This window comes from Erpetoichthys calabaricus, chromosome 2, assembly GCF_900747795.2.
Source record: "Erpetoichthys calabaricus chromosome 2, fErpCal1.3, whole genome shotgun sequence".
Classification (NCBI taxonomy): Eukaryota; Metazoa; Chordata; class Cladistia; order Polypteriformes; family Polypteridae; genus Erpetoichthys; species Erpetoichthys calabaricus.
This window is the reverse complement of record NC_041395.2, coordinates 328,781,039-328,804,205: the sequence shown is the minus strand read 5'-3', so window position 1 is coordinate 328,804,205 and position 23,167 is coordinate 328,781,039.

The following is a 23,167-nucleotide window of genomic DNA, read 5'->3' as shown; positions in this document are numbered from 1 at the left end:
ATCAGTAAGCTCTTACTGGGCTGGACCAGCCTGGACCCCTGGACCAAACAAATGGGTTGAGGGTCTTAATTGATTTCCTCATTCATTAGTGAAGATTCCTATCTTCAACTTATAAACTCAATCCCATGTGACTCGTGTTTGCTGCTTACGTTGGAGCGTGTTGGAATGTGACATTGTCCATCTGTCCATCCGTCCATTTTCTAAAATGGCTAATCCTTACCAGAGATGTGGGGAAGCAGGAGTCTATCCCAGCAAGCATCAGTCATACGGTAGGAACAACGCCTGGATAGGGTGCCATGGTGAACACACACACACACACGCTCATCAGGTGCCAGTTTAGCATTGCTAATCAAACTAACTGGCGTGTCTTTGGACAGTGGAAGCCAATGCAGACACAGGGAGAACATGCAGACTCCAGGCAGGGAGTAATAGGAACTTGAGCTCTGGTTCTGCTACCACCCTGCATTATATGATGTTATGTCGTAATTCTCTCTCACTGCCACCGAAAAACTCTCCAGGATTACAGACAAGGCGACAGTCCATCATTTTGTCGCATCTCCACCTCGCACTCGACTGATTTGGAGAGAAACAAAACAAAAAAAAGGCTGAAGGGAGGCCTCAGCTCAGGGCCGTGTGCAGCTCCACTCATCAGACGCATCGCCTCACATGTTTGAATTCCAACAGCTTGGCGTCATAAACCACGGCAGCCTCTTCAATGCGGGGTGCGGCCGACCAGCTGCTGGGAACTGCAAAGCGCCCTTGGGCACGGTGACATGTAAGGAAAGTGGAACTGCTGCGGGGTCCCGCCATGCGGAATTTGCCATCCCGCTGCAGCTGTTGAACATAACAAGGAAAGTCAGTATGAGGCTCCATTTACAGAGCACGTGTTGTCAGGGCCGTGTTTGTGCCCAAGTCCACATGGGTTTCCTCTGAGTGCTGCAGTTTGCGCTCACAGCCCACAGACATGCGGGTACAGGGTGCTGGAGTTGCTAAAGTGGCCCGTGTGTTTGTGTGTGTTTGCCCTTTAATGGACTGCCACACTGTCCAGGGACTGCTCCTACCTGGATTGGCTCCAGCTGCCTGGTGACCCTGCTCAGAAGGTAAAGATTCAGTTATCTAGTTTGGGGCCTGTAGACGCCACATGGGCTGGACGGGCATCCCGGCCAGAAGAGGGGATGGTTCCTTACCCAAATGGGAAGCTCCTAACAGGCAGATAGGCATCCCAGCCAGGGAGGAGAAGGGGATCAGACCAGAAGGGATGTATGGAGCGCTCACTGAAAAGACAAGATGTCATTGGGGGCTTTTTTACTCCCCTCAGCATGCTAGATGGCAGCAGTCCTGGATATCAGTGCCCAGTGGGAAGCAAGCAGGGCATTCTGGGAGATGTAGTCTGGCAGAGCAGCCCTGCTGGGGTCACTGGGTGCAACAAGAAGGCGACGAGCTCCTCGTTATAATGGACTTTCACGTGACCCGGAAGTGCTTCCATCTGGAAGTACTTAATAAAAGGGACCGCACTCCCTTACCCAGGCGAGTTGGACCTGGGAGGACATGGGGCAACACTCGGCTCGAGGAGGGACCCCTGACCAGATGAATGGGTTGAGGGTCTTAATTGAAGATTTCCTCCTTCATTAGTCAGGACTCTTATCTTCAACTCAATCCCATGTGACTCGTGTTTGTTGTTTATGATGTGCGATGATTTTTCCCGAAGTACCATTTTGACGAGATTTTAGCAAAAAATGAATGTGGCTTTGAACATATGACTGGGTAACTGACATGCAGATTAGGTGACACAAGTGACGTGGGATTTTATTTATTTATTTTATTTTTACATCATTCGCTGTTGTATACAGAATTGCTCATCATTGGCTTGTATTATATCATAAACGTTTTTTTTTCTCTCCATTCTACATGAAAACATAACAGTAATTACGTGGGCTAAGTAAGATCTTAAAAAAATATATCGTTTTTGGGTAAAGTATTCCTTTAGTAGTAGAAGATCACCAAGACCCCAAACCCCTGCTGCCCAGAAAAGTGCATGAGGTCCTATTGAGTCACAGGCTGTCTATTTCTTGCACCACATACTCTTATACTGTTTATATGCCTAATGATTTGGGGGGCTTCACATCCCAGTTCTTCTTTCATAGACCAATGGAGAATGAAAGGCACTATATAACATATAGATAGATAGGTGATGAAAGGCACTATATAATAGTTAGATAGATAAATATTGAAAGGTACTATATAACATATAGATAGATAGATAGATCATGAAAGGCACTATGGCATAGATAGATAATGAAAGGCACTATATAATAGATAGATAGATATTGAAAGGTACTGTATAACATATAGATAGATAGATGGATAATGAAAGGTACTATATAAAATATAGATAGATAAATAATGAAAGGCACTATATAATAGATAAATAATGAAAGGCACTATATAATAGATAGATAATGAAAGGCACTATATAATGGATAGATAAATAATGAAAGGCACTATATAATGGATAGTGAGATAGATAGATATTGAAAGGTACTATATAACATATAGTTAGATCATGAAAGGCACTATATAACATATAGAAGGCATAGAGCCTTTCATTATTCATTATCTATCTATCTATTTGTTAGATAGATCATGAAAGGCACTATTTGACAGACAGATAGATAGATAGATAGATAGATAGATAGATAGATAGATAGATAGATAGATAGATAGATAGATAGATAGATAGATAGATGTGTAAGACACTATATAATAAATATAAAAGGCACTATATAATAGATTCATGAACAAGACACGATATAATAGATAGATATGAAAGGTACTATATAACAGATAGATATTTAAGACACTATATAGTAGATAGATGGAAAAGGTGGGCAGCACGGTGGCGCAGTGGGTAGCGCTGCTGCCTCGCAGTTAGGAGACCTGGGTTCGCTTCCCAGGTCCTCCCTGCGTGGAGTTTGCATGTTCTCCCCGTGTCTGCGTGGGTTTCCTCCAGGCACTTCCGGTTTCCTCCCACAGTCCAAAGACATGCAGGTTAGGTGGATTGGCGATTCTAAATTGGCCCTAGTGTGTGCTTGGTGTGTGGGTGTGTTTGTGTGTGTCCTGCGGTGGGTTGGCACCCTTCCCAGGATTGGTTCCTGCCTTGTGCCCTATGTTGGCTGGGATTGGCTCCAGCAGACCCCCGTGACCCTGTGTTCGGATTCAGCGGGTTGGAAAATGGATGAATGGATAGAAAAGGTAGTATATAATAGATAGGTAGTTAGATCTGTAAGACCCTGTAAGAGGTGGAGTATAATAGATAAATAGATAGATATGAAAGGATGGATGGATACAAAAGACACTTTATAAAGATAGATAGAGAAAGACACTGTGCAAAAGAAAAGAAGAAAGGGCTTGGAAATCCATGTTTTATTAGGACATTCTGACATTTGTAACACACATTAAAATAAGAAAATGAGATTATATAATATGTAACTTTATATTCTGTTCTCTGATAATGGTTAACATATTAGAGGTCTTATTTCTTCTAAACTGGTATCTACTTACAACTCCTGATGTTTAACTTTTTTGGGAACTTTGCATAAAACTTAATCCAGAAGTGTATTTTTGGACAATACCATTTATCTGTATGCTGCTTGGTGTCTGAAATGCTGCGTTGTCTTTATATGTAAAAGAACCGGGCTGATTAACAGAAGCTTTCTGCTGAATTAACACAAGCATGTGGGACTCCACCAATTGGTGCAAATAAAGGAAGTCTGTTTGAAGTTCACATATAACAATGCCTCAAAACTTTTTATTTCTTTCTGCAAAACACTTTATAATAATTTAAAAAGGTAGAGAAAGGCACTAGTTATGAATGGCACTATATAAGGATAGAGAGAGAAAGACACTGTATAATACTGTAGACAAATACATAGAGAAATGCACTGCACGAGAGAGTGAGAGTGACGGAGATACTGTACTTGTAGTTAGACAGAACTTGTTTGTCCTGGGATGGGTCTGTTGCCTTTTACAGAAACTCTTCAAATAAATAAATGCATAAATAGATAAATACACACACACACACAAACACACACAATGGTCTGAACACACATCAGAATGACTCAGATGGAAGAAAATGTAAAAAGAAAGAAGTCTTCTGCCTATCACTTCTGACCTCTGTATAGATATTAGATATTAAAAGCACTATGCGTTATATTAGCTAGTTATGAAAGGCGCTATATAATTGATTGTAGACAGTGTCTCTCATGTCTATCTAATTAATGGACATTGGCCCAGCCTACTATACTTGTGTGCCCTGACTAAAGGCACTTCTTCTTCTTTATTGTCTGTAAACACAGAATTGCATTTCAGTGCCATCTGGGCAGGAGACTCCATGCCAGCGGCTTGACTGTTAATAATCCACGCTGGATGACATGCATTGTGTCCAAATGAGCAGACTGTGGGGTCAAGTGAAGTGAACCTGGGCATTTGTACTGATCTGGAATGAAGCCCAGCTGACACTCATAATGCCCGTCAGTGCACACTGCTCTGCCAGTCCAGGCTGGCATTTTAAACAGGTTAACTTTGAGCCCCTCAGACACCTGCCACTGCTTCACCTTTTTGTTTTGAATTGGCTGTCAAGACCTGAGTGCCAGGAGGAGCCCAAGTGCCAGGCTTATTGACCAAGTGCTGAGTCACATTATCGGCCTCTTTGTTGTCGTGTGTTCACAGGGTTTGGCAGGAAGGGCTCGTCATGTGGAGAGCGTATCCTGTCATATAAATTCCTTCTACACTCCCAGGTTAATGATAAGACTGCAGGGTTGTGAATGACCTCCATAAACGGACAAAACTGAGTGGGATGCCAGAGCTCGAGGGGTTAAATTTAATATTAACATGCATTGTCCTGTAGGGGATTGGGGGGCATTTGGAGGAAAAAAAACAAAATGGCTGCCAATCTTATCTGTGAACGCCACCATTCCCCCCCATCCCACTTTCCATTAAACATTAACGAAAATTTCAAACCTGCTTAATCCAGACAAGAGGGGCTAAAGTCTATCCTGGCAGCACTGGGTATAAAATGTTTCTTTAAGAACTGAATTTAAAACTCTGTTATTGCCTGGCATCCTGGAGCCTAAAAGAGAGAGAGTGTATGTGTCAGAAGGGGCAAAGTTTTGAGACTTCATCAAAAGTGTTAGAGCTTGGGAGGGACTGAGAGACTGGATGGAAGACATTGACACAAGGGGTGGAGCTTGTGAGGGAGCTTCTGCCCAGAGGGGTGGAGCCTGTGAGGGAGCTGCTGCTCAATGGGGTGGAGCCTAAAAGGGAGCTTCTGCCCGGAGAGGTGGAGCCTGTGAGGGAGCTTCTACCCAAAGGGGTGGAGCCTGTAAGGGAGCTTCTGCCCAAAGGGGTGGAGCCTGTAAGGGAGCTGTTGTCCAAAGGGGTGGAGCCTGTGAGGGAGCTGCTGCCCAATGGGGGTGGAACCTGTGAGGGAGATGCTGCCCAATGGGGGTGGAACCTGTGAGGGAGATGCTGCCCAATGGGGGTGGTGCCTGTGAGGGAGCTGCTGTCCAAAGGGGTGGAGCCATGGAGGGGAGATTCTGTCCAAAGGGGTGGAGCCTGGGAGGGAGACATTTTCAGAAGGGGGTGAGCATGGAAAAAAGACAATGTCAGAGGGGACGGGAGTCTTTTAGAGAAATGCTGTCAGGTAAAGATGAGCCTAGGAGGGAGGCACTGTCAAAAGAGGTGGAGCTTGGGAGGGAGCTGCTTTAAGCAGGGGCAGACCCTGGAAGATAGAGAGAGAGAGAGACTGTCAGAGGAGGCGAAGCTTGTAGATAGGTACCTTCAGGTGAGGGGGAGCCTGTGAGGGAGACACAGTCAGCAGAGGCAGAGCTTGGGGGGGAAACATTGCAAGAAGGGGTGGAGCCTGTTAGACGGACACTATCAGCAGAGGTGTAGCCTGGGAGAGAGACATTTTCAGAAGGGGTGGAGCCTGTGATGGAGCTTCTGCCCAAAGGGGTGGAGCCTATGAGGGACCTGCTGCTTAAAGAGGTGGAGCCTGTGAGGGAGCTGCTGTCAGAAGGGGCAGAGCTTGTAAGAGAAAGAGAGAGAGAGACTGTCAGAGGAGGCGGGGCTCGTAGAGAGGTACCTTCAGGAGAGGTGGAGCCTGTGAAGGAGACCCTGTCAGCAGAGGCAGAGCTTGGGAGGGAAACATTGCAAGAAGGGGTGGAGCCTGTTAGACAGGCACTGTCAGAAGAAGTGGAGCCTGTGAGGGAGACACCGTCAGAAGGGGCAGACTTTGGGGGAGACTTTGTTTAAAGTTGGTGGAGTCTGCGAGAGGAGCTGGAAGGCAGACAGTAGAAGAAGTGGTGGAGCCTGGTGTACTGTCTAGAGTCAGCCTAATCAAATGGTGGCACGTGGGCCACATGCGGCTCAGAAGCAACCTCCGAGTGGCCCAGCCTGTGATCTCCCCAGAAACTCCAAGAAACACACATTTGACGAGCCTTCCAACAGTAGTACAGCACAGCCCATGAACGCAATACTCCTCGTATCCTAGCAACATTCAACCCACAATGCAGCATGTTGCTGTGTGTAGTCCATGATACTGTGACGACCTGCTGAAGGAGCCATTTCTCTGGCAGATTCTCTTCCTGCTCTTTTTCCATTCGCTCCCCTCTCACCCTGATCGAGTCACTCATCTCTCTCTCTCTCTCTCTCTCTAGGGAGGTGCCCTGAGCCCCCCCACAAAGTGCTTTCCCAAAAGAAACCCCCACCCTCCCCCAGATCCCACGTAGTAGCGAGACACAGCACAGTATCAACACACATGTGGTGATGTAAAACGAACCCGTGCCCCCTCAGTGCGCCGTAGACGTCGTATTCATGTGTGTCGGTTACTGTTATCACTTGTTACAGGTTTGTGCTCTGACAGCTGTGATAGCGCTGAGAGTTTGCTTTTTAATTCTGCACTTTGTGATGGAGTTCAGTCCTATTTATACAGGGGTGCAATCGTGGGGCTGCTGCCTCGCATTAAAAAGATATTGGGTCCGCGTCCGGCGAGGAGCGTGAAGTGTTTTAAGTACAGTAGTGAGAAAAACGCCACGTAGACATAAAGAATTGCTATTATTATATAACCAAAAATATTTCTTTTATTTCAAAAGGGAAACAAATGGTATGAAATACTATGCCCTTTTTTTAAATTTTAAGCACTTTGAGATTGTACTTTGGTCAAATATGAGTATTGCTACTCCCTCGTAGTCGAAGCTTTTTATTGTTTTTTTTATGCACTTGTGGGACGGCCTGTTTCAGATGTGACCGCATTTAAAATGGACGATGAGGAGGAGGAGGAAACTGAGAGCAGGTGCTGATTACACCCACCACATGGCAAACCGCCCGGCTTGAGATCCGAATGTAGCTGTGCAATGGGTGACACCTCAGCACCACACTGAACAGTGGGAGTGCCAATCCTGCCACCAAGCCCCAAGTGTTCCCTACAAGTTCTCAGACCTGACCTGCTTGCAGCACCGGGTGCAGATTAACGTCATACCCCAGACGGAGCACATGCAGGTTAAGGGCCTCGCTCAGGAGGCCCAATGGAATGGAGTCATTTTTTTGGCGTTTATGGGATTCGAACCGGCAGGCACACCTCCCTAGATGTAAAATGGACACAATGATTAAACCTTACTCATTTTTCTATACGTTCATGTGTCTCCTTCTTCTTTCGGCTACTCCCGTTAGGGGTTGCCACAGGGGATCATATCTTCCTGTCCTCTGCATCTTGCTCGGTTACCCCCATCACCTTCGTGTCTTCTCTCACCACATCCATAAACCTTCTCTTAGGTCTTCCTCTTTTCCTCTTCCCTGGCAGCTCTATCCTTAACATCCTTCTCTCAATATACCCAGCATCTCTCCTCTGCACATGTCCAAACCAACGCAACCTCACCACTCTGACTTTGTCTCCCAACCGTCCCACCTGAGCTGACCCTCTAATGTCCTCATTTCTAATCCTGTCCATCCTCATCACACCCAGTGCAAATCTTACCATCTTTAACTCTGCCACCTCCAGCTCTGTCTCCTGCTTTCTGGTCAGTGCCACCGTCTCCAGTCCATATAACATAGCTGGTCTCACTACCGTCCTGTAGACCTTCCCTTTCACTCTTGCTGATACCCGTCTGTCACAAATCACTCCTGACACTCTTCTCCACCCATTCCACCCTGCCTGCACTCTCTTTTTCACTTCTCTTCTGTTCTGTTGATCCCAAGTATTTAAACTCATCCACCTTCGCCAACTCTACTCCCTGCATCCTCACCATTCCACTGACCTCCCTCTCATTCACACACATGTATTCTGTCTTGGTGGTCCTACTAACCTTCATTCCTCTCCTCTCCTATCTCCACTTCTCCAGGGTCTCCTCAACCTGCTCCCTACTCTCGCTACAGATCACAATGTCATCAGCAAACATCACAGTCCACGGGGACTCCTGTCTAATCTCGTCTGTCAACCTGTCCATCACCATTGCAAATAAAGGTTGGTTTCAAATTTGTCATCACCCGCCGCTTACCGGCTGCTGGAAGTGTCTGGCCCAGCTAAACTTCTTGGTTTGAAAATCTGGCAAATTTATAATTGAATTGCCCTGGCCTAGTGAATAGAGACGTTTTTTAAGCAAAGCACCAGAAAATAAGACACACTTTAAAAACACGTTAAGATCATGACCAGGAAATCAAAGCCGCACTTACAGAAGAACCAAAACACAAAGTCAACAAAGGGTACTGGGGACAGCTGTTAATGAAAATTAAATCAGAAATTCAGCCAACGCTAAATAGTCTTGAAGGTGTATCTACAGATTTGGATAGAAAATGGGACGAAAAAAAGACCCTTTAAGCCGTTGAGGTCCCAACCTGCGTGACCACGCCCATGACAACCGATTAGCATCATAGTGACTCGTACGTTCACATCTCTTAGGGGAGCGGCACCGTCCTCATGAAATTACTTATTCAAACACCCTTTAGCTGATAATCTGCAGATTATATTAGTTTACTCTTATTATAACATTCATTTCCAGACAAGTGAACTTTTTCTTTTTCTTGGTTACCTTACCTGAAGCAGCGGGAGAAGGTGCTGCTGTATGAGCTGCTCACATGGGGGTCTCCTTTCCCCAGTAGTTGTGATGAGCAGCGATTGTCTGTGACTTCCTAGGGGACAGCTGAAGGGCTTGAGTGACTGCAATTCTATCACCGCTCCAGGGGCTGGCGCTCTGCCCTAATGCCATTCTACCCCCCCCCCCCCCCCCCCAAATCTGACATCACTTCCGGTGTCCATCCACCTGGACCTGCCTCTTCCTGTCAGAAGGCCTCAAAATCGCCATCTTGGGACAGTTCTGCAGGGTCGACTTCACAATAATTGCAGATTTCTGTTGATTTTGATGGTACCAGTTATACAGGGTGGCCCGCCTGGCACCCCAACTCTTTATTGTTGTTTTCTCTTTCTATTATGAGACATTTTTACTGTAGCCCAGAGCTACAAAAAAGCTAAGCCCATCCTGACCATTGGTGTTAATATCCTGTTACATGGTTGAACGCCGTGTCTCTGCTTCCTGACCTCCTGTGAGATTTACTGGTCCTTCAGTGCTGTTGGTCCAGTCTTCTATGGTTCCACTGATCCTGTCTATGCCTCCTACCCCACCTTCACATTCACATCACTGGCCGTGTCTTACACCACTCACTTGTGTAATGGCCAAGGCAGGTCATATTTAAAGTGCTGCTTTTCATCTTCTTTTTGCTCTTATACTTATCAATCATTGTGTTCTATTTCTTATAATATTTTCCTGTTTCGTATGTGTTATCTCTTATTTTTATTCTGTTTGGCTGTCATTTACTATCTATGTGTGTCTTGCAATTCTTTCATGACAGTTGTGTCTCCTAAGCTCCACCCGTGCCTGCTAGGTGCCACCCCTTCTGACAGTGTGTCTCATAGGCTCCACCCCTTCTGACAGCGTGTCTCACAGGCTCCACCCCTTCTGACAGCGTGTCTCATAGGCTCCACCCCTTCTGACAGCGTGTCTCATAGGCTCCACCCCTTCTGACAGCATGTCTCATAGGCTCCACTCCTTCTGACAGCGTGTCTCATAGGCTCCACCCCTTCTGAAAGTGTGTCTCATTGGCTCAACCCCTTCTGACAGCGTGTCTCATAGGCCCCACCCCTTCTGACAGCGTGTCTCATAGGCTCCACCCCTTCTGACAGTGTATATCATAGGCTCCACCCCTTCTGACAGCGTGTCTCATAGGCTCCACCCCTTCTGACAGCATGTCTCATAGGCTCCACCCCTTCTGACAGCATGTCTCATAGGCTCTACCCCTTCTGACAGTGTGTCTCATAGGCTCCACCCCTTCTGACAGCGTGTCTCATAGGCTCCACCCCTTCTGACAGCGTGTCTCATAGGCTCCACCCCTTCTGACAGCGTGTCTCATAGGCTCCATCCTTTCTGACAGCGTGTCTCATAGGCTCCACCCCTTCTGACAGCGTGTCTCATAGGCTCCACCCCTTCTGACAGTGTTTTTCTCTTCCTCAGGTTTGTGTGGTAAACTCTAAAAATTTTCATACCATAAACTCCACTGTGTTGCACTGAGCTACATGTTCAGTGTTGTGTGTCGAGTTTTCTGTACTTAGACCCCTATATCTAGAGACAATCATGAGTGAATTTTGCTTAAAACCAGGTGGGAACAAGTAGATGGCTCACTGAGTGTCACATTTCTAAACCAATCCAACGGCACTCAGGGTAGTGGTGTGGATTTTGAACTGCGGTGGTGGTTCATGTTAACCTTATCTGACGGAGAGCAAACTTCTAATTATGATAAACAGTCTACAGCTGAAAGGTCTACTAAAAAGTCAAGTTGGGGAGCCTGCACCGGTACAGTGCTTTGCCACACCCACTACACAACAAAACAACTTGAGATCCCGGTTTGCAACCCCCCCAGGCAGACACACGGTCCAGTCCCACCCTCCGGAAATGACCCTCTATCTGCCGCAGCCAGGTGTTACGTGGGCGACCCCTTGACCTGGTCCAGCCACTCGGATCCCCAGCAATGAGGATCTTATGAGCTGGATCACCCTCGGGGAAACACACCACATGGCCGTAGTGCTGTAACTGACGCTCCCTCGCAATGCAGGTCATGTGCCTCATTCAGAACTCTGTGAGCAACACAAAGTCAAACCAATGGTACCCAAGGATTTTCCAGAGACACAGAACTGAAGGAGTCCAGTCTTCGTCTCAGGTCACTGGGTAGTGTCCATGTCTCACAACCATATAGCAAGACAGGAAGCACCTGGACTCTAAAGACTTGGACCTTCGTCTTTTTGCATAGATGTCAGGAGCGCCACACACCCCTTTCCAGCGACCTCATGACCCCTCATGCTCTCCCAATCCGTTTACTGACTTCATAGGAAGAGTCACCAGAGACGTGAATGTCACTGCTGAGGTAAGTAAACCTCACGACGAGCTCGACACTCTCTCCACAAACAGACACACTGCTGATGGCTGTGCCCAAGAGGTCATTAAAGGCCTACTAAAAGGACCCCTACTAAACATAAAAGTGTGTGTCGTGTGTGCAGAGAGCACATTGTTTGTGTTAAAAATAATCATAACCTGTTGCAAGAGAAAAACATTTCTGTAAAATCTGATTATACGTTAGTTTTTGAAGACATGCATGGACTAGTAATATTAAATATTAACTAGTAAATTCAACGCGTCTTTCTTTGAGGAATTCTCTGACTTGATGTCAATCTTAATTACGAACTATGACACACTCTTAATAGTCGGCGACTTTAATTTTCATGTAGATAATCAATGTGACCAGAAAGTAAAAGAATTCATGAACCTCCTGGACTCTTTTGATTTGAGACAGCTCGTTAAACAGCCTACACATAAAGCAGGTCATACGTTAGACTTAGTAATTACTAAAGGACTAAAAGTTGATATAAAGCAGGTCATTGATACGGGTCTATCAGACCATTTTCTTCTACTATTTAATATAGAAATAATGATAGAAAACACTCATGAGAAGCATATTGTTAAAAAACGCTTCTTTGACTCATCAGCAGCTTTAAAACTTTCAAACATTCTAACCAATCAGTCCGTTTATAGTGCCAACTATAATAGCGAGGAGAATGTAAATAGTAAGGTGGAAAGATTTAATACTAAAGTGAGGGCTGCTGTTGACTTAGTTGCACCTGAAAAGACAGTTAAAAAATCTTCTAGCATTGTTATACCATGGAAGACCCAAAGAGTGTCTGATTTAAAGAGAACATGCCGTAGAGCTGAGCGTAAATGGAGGAAAACTAAACTAACTATTGACTATAAAATATTAAAAGTTAAAATAACAGAATACAATAACACAGTCCGGCTTGAGAGGCGCTGCTATTTCTCTAAGATTATAAATAACAATGCTAGTAATCCCAGAGTCTTATTCTCAACAATTGATCATCTGTTAAATCCAGGTAACTCAAAGGAATGCCTCCTAAGTACTTCCAGTAAAACCTGTGAGGCTATCGCTGTATTTTTCAATCAAAAAATTAATGATATTAGAAATAACATAGTATATCTGCCCAAAACTTAGGATCCTCCTAAACCCTAGTACCCCATAATAAACAAATTAAAGTCTTTCACTAGGATAGATTTACCTGATTTACATAAAATAATTTCTCAAATGAAACCCTCCACCTGTGCCCTTGACCCAATACCAGCAAATTTTTTCAAAGAAGTATTGGGCGTGCTTAGTGATAATGTTCTTGACATAGTAAATTCGTCATTAGATACGGGGGTCTTCCCAGACTGTCTTAAGACTGCGGTAGTTAAACCCCTACTTAAGAAAAATAATCTCGATCCCTCTGCTCTTGAAAATTATAGACCCATCTCTAACCTGCCTTTCTTAAGTAAAATTCTAGAGAAGGCAGTCATTATACAGTTAAATGAGCACCTCAATAAACATGCTATTCTTGATAAATTTCAGTCAGGTTTTAGAACAAATCACAGCACAGAAACTGCACTCGTTAAAGTAGTAAATGACTTGCGGGTAAATGCAGACAGAGGCCATTTATCTGTTCTCATCCTCTTAGATCTGAGTGCCGCATTTGACACCATTGATCATAATATTCTTAAGAATCGCCTTAGTCAATGGGTGGGCCTCTCTGGCAGTGTCTTAAATTGGTTTGAATCCTACCTGGCAGGGAGAAAATTCTTTGTTAGTTGTGGTAATTACAACTCAAAGACACATGATATCCTATATGGTGTTCCACAAGGCTCTATCCTGGGTCCGCTGCTCTTCTCAATCTACATGCTTCCATTAGGTCAGATTATCTCAGGGCACAACGTGAGCTACCACAGCTATGCTGATGACACACAGCTGTATTTATCAATAGCACCTGATGACCCCAAATCTCTTGATTCGCTAACACAATGTCTAACTTGTATCTCAGAATGGATGAATAGTAACTTTCTCAAATTAAATAAAGAAAAAAACGAAATCTTAGTGATTGGCAATAATGGATACAATGAGGCTATTAGAAATAAACTGGATGCATTAGGATTAAAAGTCAAATCGGAGGTAAAAAGCTTAGGGGTAACCTTTGATTGTAATCTGAATTTTAAATCGCATATTAATCAGATCACTAGGACAGCATTTTTTCACCTAAGAAACATAGCAAAAGTTAGACCTCTTATATCATCGAAAGATGCAGAGAAATTAGTTCATGCGTTTGTTTTCAGTCGGCTAGATTACTGTAACGCACTCCTCTCAGGACTACCCAAAAAAGACATCAATCGTTTGCAACTAGTGCAGAATGCAGCTGCTAGAATCCTTACCAGGAAAAGAAAATCCGAACACATTTCTCCAGTTTTGATGTCACTACACTGGTTACCTGTGTCATTCAGAATTGACTTTAAAATTCTGCTTATCTATAATAATAAAAGGCAAAGCCCTCACTGACTGACTCACTCACTGACTGACTGACTGACTGACTCATCACTAATTCTCCAACTTCCCGTGTAGGTGGAAGGCTGAAATTTGGCAGGCTCATTCCTTACAGCTTACTTACAAAAGTTAGGCAGGTTTCATTTCGAAATTCAAAGCGTAATGGTCATAACTGGAACATATTTTTTTTCCATACACTGTAATGGAGGAGGCGGAGTCACGTATCGCGTCATCACGCCTCCTACGTAATCACGTGAACTAAAAACAAGGAAGAGATTTACAGCACGAGTCACACGCGGGAACGAAGGTAAATGACGTTAATTTTTGACTGTCTTTTAATACTGTGTAAGCATACATATTAACACATGTGCAATTAAACGTGTGCATTTACGGGGTGATTTCTCAGGCTTAAAAGCTCACCTTTTATCAAACGCGGGAACAAAGGTAACTGACGTTGTTCACTGTCTTTTAATACTGTGTAACCATACATATTAACACATGTGCAATTAAACGTGTGCATTTACGGGGTGATTTCTCAGGCTTAAAAGCTCGCCTTTTACTAAAAAGGTAAATGCAAAACTATTTTCAATCAGTTTATTGAAACGCTCCCGTTAAGGATTGCAATAACATATTCGCGAGATAAAAGAACGAAGTAGGGGGAAATGGAGGAACAGCCGGAAACAGCGAAGAGCAAAAAATTAATTAAACAATTGAGAACGGAGCGAGTGAAGCATACAAGCATGTTCATAAGGGAAACAAAGCACGGTGTAAAACGTAAGTTTAAATTAAGTTTATAGAAACGCTCCCGCTGCGGATTGCAATAACATATTCGCGAGATAAAAGTTTAATGAGAAGACACGAGGTATAAACGAACCACACGCCGTGGCGCAACGTTAAGGGCAACAGTTTCAACCATTCTATGATCTGCTTCTTGCAACTGAAAGACGGCACATGGCGGATGTTAGCCGACTTGCTGACCGCAACGTTAGGGGCTTCAACTATGGCGCTGACGCCACATCTCAGTGCCAACCCTTTGCAGACTCTACTTAAAAGACACGCCCTCCTCACTGGACAGTTAAAAAGACCAATCAAACTAACGATGACATCAAGTATTACCCAATCAAAAGTAGGAAAGGAGGTATCTTCATAAAATGCGTGTGGGATGATTTGCATGACACACTGCTTTAAAAAAAAAATGATAAAAAAAATACGGGATAAATCCCGTCCAGTATTGATTCAAAACGGGACGCGCAATTTCATTCTCAAACGCGGCACGATTCCGTATTTTAAAGGACGGGTGGCAACCCTACAGTGCCAGGTAACCACCCATACAATCAGATTGTGATTCAGACTAGGAATGCAATGAATGTAATTACCCCGATCTACATACAAGGCGAAAGTCTTGCAACATTCAAAGATGATGGTTTGGGATAATTAGTACTTATTAAGTACACCATGGCACATAAAAGAGCTTATGAAGCCTTGAACCGAAAAAAGCAAGATCTCAGAGATCGTAAAAAAAAAAAAGGAGATAATGTCGTTTTACTCGCTGTACATTTTAGTCAAACATTACCAGTTATTCCACGAGGGAGACCAGCAGATGAACTCAACGCGTGTTTAAAATCCATGCTTCTCCCACGCTCGGTTATATGTCGCGTGTTCTCGGGTAGGTGCACCAAAAAATGTATACATTTAAGCATGTAATGGGCAAACAAAAAATGAGGTATACCCGAAGGCACTGCAGTAGTACTCAATGTAACTTTACTTCTTAAATGTTAATGTTTTACTGTTTAATAATTTATACGCTTCTTATATATTGTTCAAATTCTTTTATCAAAATACCAGTGACAGCGCAATGCACGATAACATGGAGTGAATACACCATACGCATCTGCCCACGGCCGCCCTGGTGTGCGCAGATAGGAGTTGATTCTAAAATAAAATAAAATAAAAAGAGTAATACAATCATCACCCATAAAGTGGATAGCAGACGTGACGTATTATATGTGTACCAGATTTCAAGTCAATAGGTGAAACGGTTTGCAAGCTACAGGTGATTTAAAATCCTGGACAGACCAACGAAAAGCCACGGTAGCAAATTATAGAAGATTTTACTGTTTAATAATTTATATTTATATGAAATGTGCTTCTTATATATTACTTCATATTCTCATATGATAATGATGTTAATGTTGTTTATATTGATTTCTATGTTATTGTAAGTGCATCTATGTGTGTATATGTATGTATGTATGTATGTATGTGTATATATATATATATATATATATATAAAAAAATATATATAAAAAATATATGTGTATATGTATATATAATATATCTGTATATGTGTGTGTATATGTGTATATGTATATATATATATGACAGCAACACTCATAACAATGACAACACAATTACATTGACAATCATGTTACGTTATTTTTAAAATGTTTCCTTTACTTTTTCATAACCTCTTTAACACACTACTTCTCCGCTGCGAAGCGCGGGTATTTTGCTAGTGGTTTATAAAGCTTTAAATAATCTCGCCCCGGCTTATATATCGGAATGTCTGACACCTTATATTCCAAATCATAACCTCAGATCCTCAACTGAGTGTCTCCTTAGAATTCCAAGAGCAAAACTTAAAAGAAGTGGTGAGGCGGCCTTCTGCTGTTATGCACCTAAAATCTGGAATAGCCTGCCAGTAGGAATTCGCCAGGCTAATACAGTGGAGCACTTTAAAAAACTGCTGAAAACACATTACTTTAACATGGCCTTCTCATAACTTCACTGTAATTTAATCCTGATACTCTGTATATCTAATTCATTATAATTACTATTCATTCAAAATCTGTACTAACCCCTACTCTCTCTTCTGTTTCCTTTTCTGGTGTCCTGTTGGTGGTGGCGTGCGCCACCACCATCTACCCAAAGCACCATGATGTTCCAACAATGATGGATGGATTAAAAGCCAGAAGTCTGTATGACCATCAGCATCAAGTGACTCCGTGAAAAACCCGAACTACAAAGAGGACTATTTCATTTATGTTAGGTAGAATGCCCAAAGGGGACTGGGCGGTCTCGTGGCCTGGAACCCCTACAGATTTTATTTTTTTCTCCAGCCTTCTGGAGTTTTTTTTTGTTTTTTCTGTCCACCCTGGCCATCGGACCTTACTCCTTTCTATGTTAATTAATGTTGTCTTATTTTAATTTCTTATTTTGTCTTTTATTTTTCTTCTCTCCATTATGTAAAGCACTTTGAGCTACTTTTTGTATGAAAATGTGCTATATAAATAAATGTTGTTGTTGTTGTAGTAGTAAAAGCAAACAGTACGTTGTTGCTGTTCACAAATTTGACAATAGTGTTGAATGTAAGGTTGAAAGAACTGGCAGCAAAGTTTGTGAAAAAAATAATTACAAAATATACATTCAAAGGAAATAGTGTGCCGTCAAAAGGACTTCCGTTAAGACGTCTGATAATGAAGAGCCACGGGAGATGCAGATTTCAATACTGAAAACACACAAACGAGTCAATCGGTGCCTAATGACGCTGACACGACTCCATAGACGAGGCTGCACAGCACCCACCTTCTGCCAACACGTCTAAACAAATAGCTGAATTAAGTTGGCATTATTGTCTGACTGGAAATGCAAATGTGCCACGGCAGAATACAGCCGCAGCGTTTTAACAGACATTATACACGTAGACCAGAATGTTCTGTTTGCCGTTGTAAACTTCTCAAACGCGTGGGGCCAAATACCTGCAGTGGCCTACATGAACGTGTATGTCTGTCCCTTCTGTCGCTGCGTTCTTCACAATGTACAAATTAATCATTAACGCTTCTACTACTTGTGCTACTGAGTTCCTGAGGTGATAACAGCAAATTTACCTTTCGTTACTCTTGTAGCAGTGCTACCATGGGGAGAACTTCACTTCCCAGCAGCCCAAGGGGGTTACCCGCATAGGTTGACTGAAACGGAAGTAGGGGCTACTGGGGATGAAAGAGGCCAGTGGGAAAGTTTAAAAGGGAGGCCTGACGGAGCATCTGGAGATCGGTGTTTTGTTTGTGTATCCTGTCCAACGTGTTGTCTGAAAAGTCATTTGTGCCCAGGATCATTTCACGTTAGATGAATGGACCGTCTCGTGCCTGCCTGTCGTGTGTGTATAGTGGTGGATTAGTCGTCATGCGTCTTCAAAAGAAGCGCTTCTGGAAATCTCACCCCTCGCCATTCAGGACTACCAGTAGGGCTGTTTTACTTATTTACTATGGAAGCTGTTCATCATCACACCAAACCATTTCACCTGCTCTTGTCTGTATAAGGACATTGTCATGAGAGTTTATTGCTGTGGTTGCTTTGTGTTTATTGTATATCGGCGTAAGGGGAGGATTAATTAGCGTGTAGTTATATTTCGTTTATTAGTGTTTAATACATTCTTTAATTGTTGTTTTCTTACCGGTTGCTTTTTTTTTTTGTCTCTGTTGGTGAGTACAGGTGCTGGTCATAAAATTAGAATATCATGACAAAGTTGATTTATTTCAGTAATTCCATTCAAAAAGTGAAACTTGTATATTAGATTCATTCATTACACACAGACTGATGTATTTCAAATGTTTATTTCTTTTAATGTTGATGATTATAACTGACAACTAATGAAAGTCCCAAATTCAGTATCTCGGAAAATTAGAATATTGTGAAAAGGTTCAATATTGAAGACACCTGGTGCCACACTCTAATCAGCTAATTAACTCAAAAGCCTTTAAATGGTCTCTCAGTCGAGTTCTGTAGGCTACACAATCATGGGGAAGACTGCTGACTTGACAGTTGTCCAAAAGACGACCATTGACACCTTGCACAAGGAGGGCAAGAAACAAAAGGTCATTGCTAAAGAGGCTGGCTGTTCACAGAGCTCTGTGTCCAAGCACATTAATAGAGAGGGGAAGGGAAGGACAAGATGTGGTAGAAAAAAGTGTACAAGCAATAGGGACAACCGCACCCTGGAGAGGATTGTGAAACAAAAGCCATTCAAAAATGTGGGGGAGATTCACAAAGAGTGGACTGCAGCTGGAGTCAGTGCTTCAAGAACCACCACGCACAGACGTATGCAAGACATGGGTTTCAGCTGTCGCATTCCTTGTGTCAAGCCACTCATGAACAAGAGACAGCGTCAGAAGCGTCTCACCTTTGGACTGCTGCTGAGTCGTCCAAAGTTATGTTCTCTGATGAAAGTAAATTTTGCATTTCCTTTGGAAATCAAGGTCCCATAGTCTGGAGGAAGAGAGGAGAGGCACAGAATCCACGTTGCGTGAGGTCCAGTGTAAAATTTCCACAGTCAGTGATGGTTTGGGGTGCCATGTCATCTGCTGGTGTTGGTCCATTGTGTTTTCTGAGGTCCAAGGTCAACGCAGCCGTCTACCAGGAAGTTTTAGAGCACTTCATGCTTCCTGCTGCTGACGAACTTTATGGAGATGCAGATTTCATTTTCCAACAGGACCTGGCACCTGCACACAGTGCCAAAGCTACCAGTACCTGGTTTAAGGACATTGGTATCCCTGTTCTTGATTGGCCAGCAAACTCGCCTGACCTTAACCCCATAGAAAATCTATGGTGTATTGTGAAGAGGAAGATGCCAGACCCAACAATTCAGAAGAGCTGAAGGCCACTATCAGAGCAACATGGGCTCTCATAACACCTGAGCAGTGCCACAGACTGATCGACTCCATGCCACGCCGCATTGCTGCAGTAATCCAGGCCAAAGGAGCCCCAGCTAAATATTGAGTGCTGCACATGCTCATACTTTTCATGTTCATACCTTTCAGTTGGCCAACATTTCTAAAAATCCTTTTTTTGCATTGGTCTTAATTGATATTCTAATTTTCCGAGATACTGAATTTGGGACTTTCATTAGTTGTCAGTTATAATCATCAACATTAAAAGAAATAAACATTTGAAATACATCAGTCTGTGTGTAATGAATGAATCTAATATACAAGTTTCACTTTTTGAATGGAATTACTGAAATAAATCAACTTTGTCATGATATTCTAATTTTATGACCAGCACCTGTATGTGCGGGTCGGGCCAAGGCTGGGTGTGTCCCTGGAATCTCCACCAAAAAAATGAATAAATCTCCGTCTCTTCGACGGTGTGAATCTTAGCGGCACCGGACCGCTATGCTCTCTCCTTGTCAAGTCCTCGGTCCAGTTTCTTTTTCTCTCTCATTAGTTTAGTTGGACCACCACCAGCACAATCAGCTCCACAGACAGTCTGCTGGATGGATGATCTAAACACTTTCTAAACCCGCTTTGAGACATCCAGCAACAGCACAGAGTGGAGTCACACATACACTTCTGGACCACCACAGGGATGGGTCCTCAGCCCCATCCTCTACACCCTGTTCACCCACGACTGTGTCACCTCCCACAAAGATAACATCATCCTAAAGTTCGCAGACGACACCGCAGCAATAGGACGCATCACTGGTGGGGACAAGGAGGCCTACAGGAGGGAAGTGGCCAGTCTGGTATCATGGTATGAGGACAACAACCTCACCCTCAACACAGACAAAACGAAGGAGATGATAGTGGAGATGAGGAAGGAGAGGAGACCTCACCAGCCACTGTTCATCCGAGGGCTTGAAGTGGAGAAGGGAGCAGCATTAAATACCTGGGCATCTACATCAGTGAGGACCTCACTTGGACACTTAACACCACACAGCTGGTCAACTTTTTCTGTAACAAAATTAAAGATCTAAATAATCCAACTAACATAAATCCATCATCTGTTTATATCTCTCCCTGTTTTCCCACTCCATCCAGGTCCTTCTCTAAGTTCTCGCCAGTCACATCTGCGTTTGTTAATAACCTGCTTTGTAAGATGAGGCCGACTACTTGTGTACTGGACCCTATCCCCAGCACACTACTTAAATCCTGCCTTCATGCTATAATCCCGACTGTTACGACAATAATCAACTCATCCCTCGACACTGGCTTTGTGACGCTCACTTTTAAAATTGCTTCTGTAACCCCAGTGTTAAAAAAGTCTGGTCTTGATGCTGACGACCTTAACAAATTCTGCCCTATTTCCCACTTACCTTTCCTGTCAAAAGTTCTTGAGCGTGTTGTAGTTTCCCAACTCACCAATTACTTAACCTCTAATAGTTTGATGGAACCCTTTCAGTTTGGTTTCAGGGCACAGCACAGCTGTGAAACTGCTCTGCTACGGGTAACCAATGATTTCCTTATGGCAGCAGACTCTGGACAAACCAACATATTAATTGCAGCATTTGACACTCAGGTCAGACATGACATTCTACTGTCCAGAATGGAGAGCATGCTGGGTATCTCTGGCACTGCCCTCCAGTGGTTCAAGTCCTATCTGACTGATAGGCAAGAGTTTGTTAGTCTTGGCAAGAGCAGATCCAGCTCAGCGCCAGTCACGCAAGGAGTTCCTCAGGGCTCTGTCCTCGGCCCTCTTCTCTTCTGTATTTATATACTTCCTCGTGGCCATATTATTTGCAGCTATGGACTGGGTTATCATTTTTATGCAGATGATACTCAACTCTACTTCATTGTTAAAAGTGGAACTTCATCAGAGCTTTCTCAGCTCACAACCTGCCTTAGTGAAATTAAAACCTGGATGGAGCAGAACTCTTTAAAATTAAATTACAACAAAGCTGAACTCCTGCAAATTGGCACTAAAGCGCTACTTAAGAAAATGAGCTCATTTTCAGTCACTCTTGGCGGTGATCTCATCAGACCTTCTTCTGATGCAAGGAATCTTGGTGTCATTTTTGATTCCTCCCTTTCTTATTCCGCCCACATAAACCACATTAAGAAACTTTGTTACTTTCACCTCTGTAACATATCCCGTGTTCGCTCCTTCCTCTCCTTTTCTAATGCTGAGAAACTTGTCCCTGCTTTTATCACATCCCGCATCGATTATTGTAACTCGCTGGTGGAAGGTGCCCCATCCATCCATCCATCCATCCATCCTCTTCCACTTATCTGAGGTTGGGTCGCGGGGGCAGCAGCTTGAGCAGAGATACCCAGACTTCCCTCTCCCCGGCCACTTCTTCTAGCTCTTCTGGGAGAATCCCGAGGTGTTCCCAGGCCAGTCGAGAGACATAGTCCCTCCAGCGTGTCCTGGGTCTTCCCCGGGGCCTCCTCCCGGTTAGACGTGCCCGGAACACCTCACCAGGGAGGCGTCCAGGAGGCATCCTGATCAGATGCCTGAGCCACCTCATCTGACTCCTCTCATATGCGGAGGAGCAGCGGCTCTACTCTGAGCTCCTCCCGGATGACTGAGCTTCTTACCCTATCTTTAAGGGAGAGCCCAGACACCCTACGGAGGAAACTTATTTCAGCCGCTTGTATTCGCGATCTCGTTCTTTCGGTCACTACCCATAGTTCATGACCATAGGTGAGGGTAGGAACATAGATCGACTGGTAAATTGAGAGCTTTGCCTTACGGCTCAGCTCCTTTTTCACCACGACAGACCGATGCAGAGCCTTCATCACTGCGGACGCCGCACCGATCCGCCTGTCGATCTCACGCTCCATTCTTCCCTCACTCGTGAACAAGACCCCAAGATACTTGAACTCCTCTACTTGGGGCAGGATCTCGCCTCCCACCCTATGAGGGCACTCCACCCTTTTCCGGCTGAGGACCATGGTCTCAGATTTGGAGGTGCTGATTCCTATCCCAGCTGCTTCACACTCAGCTGCGAACCGATCCAGAGAGAGCTGAAGATCACGGCCTGATGAAGCAAACAGGACAACATCATCTGCAAAAAGCATCGACCCAATCCTGAGTCCACCAAACCGGACCCCCTCAACACCCTGGCTGCGCCTAGAAATTCTGTCCGTAAAAGTTATGAACAGAGTCGGTGACAAAGGGCAGCCCTGGCGGAGTCCAACTCTCACTGGAAACGGGTTTGACTTACTGGCAGGTAAGGTGCCCCTTCTAATCTTATATCACAGCTCCAGTTAATTCAAAACTCGACTGCAAGAGTCCTTACAAGAACCAGCAACAGCGAGCACATTACATCACATCCTGCTTCGCCTTCACTGGCTCCCTGTGTCTTACAGGATTGAATATAAAATCCTACTAATAACCTACAAAGCCTTAAATAACCTCGTGCCAAACTACATCAGTGACCTTCTCCATCACTATGTGCCTGTCTGCCCACTAAGGTCCTCTGATTCTGGTAATC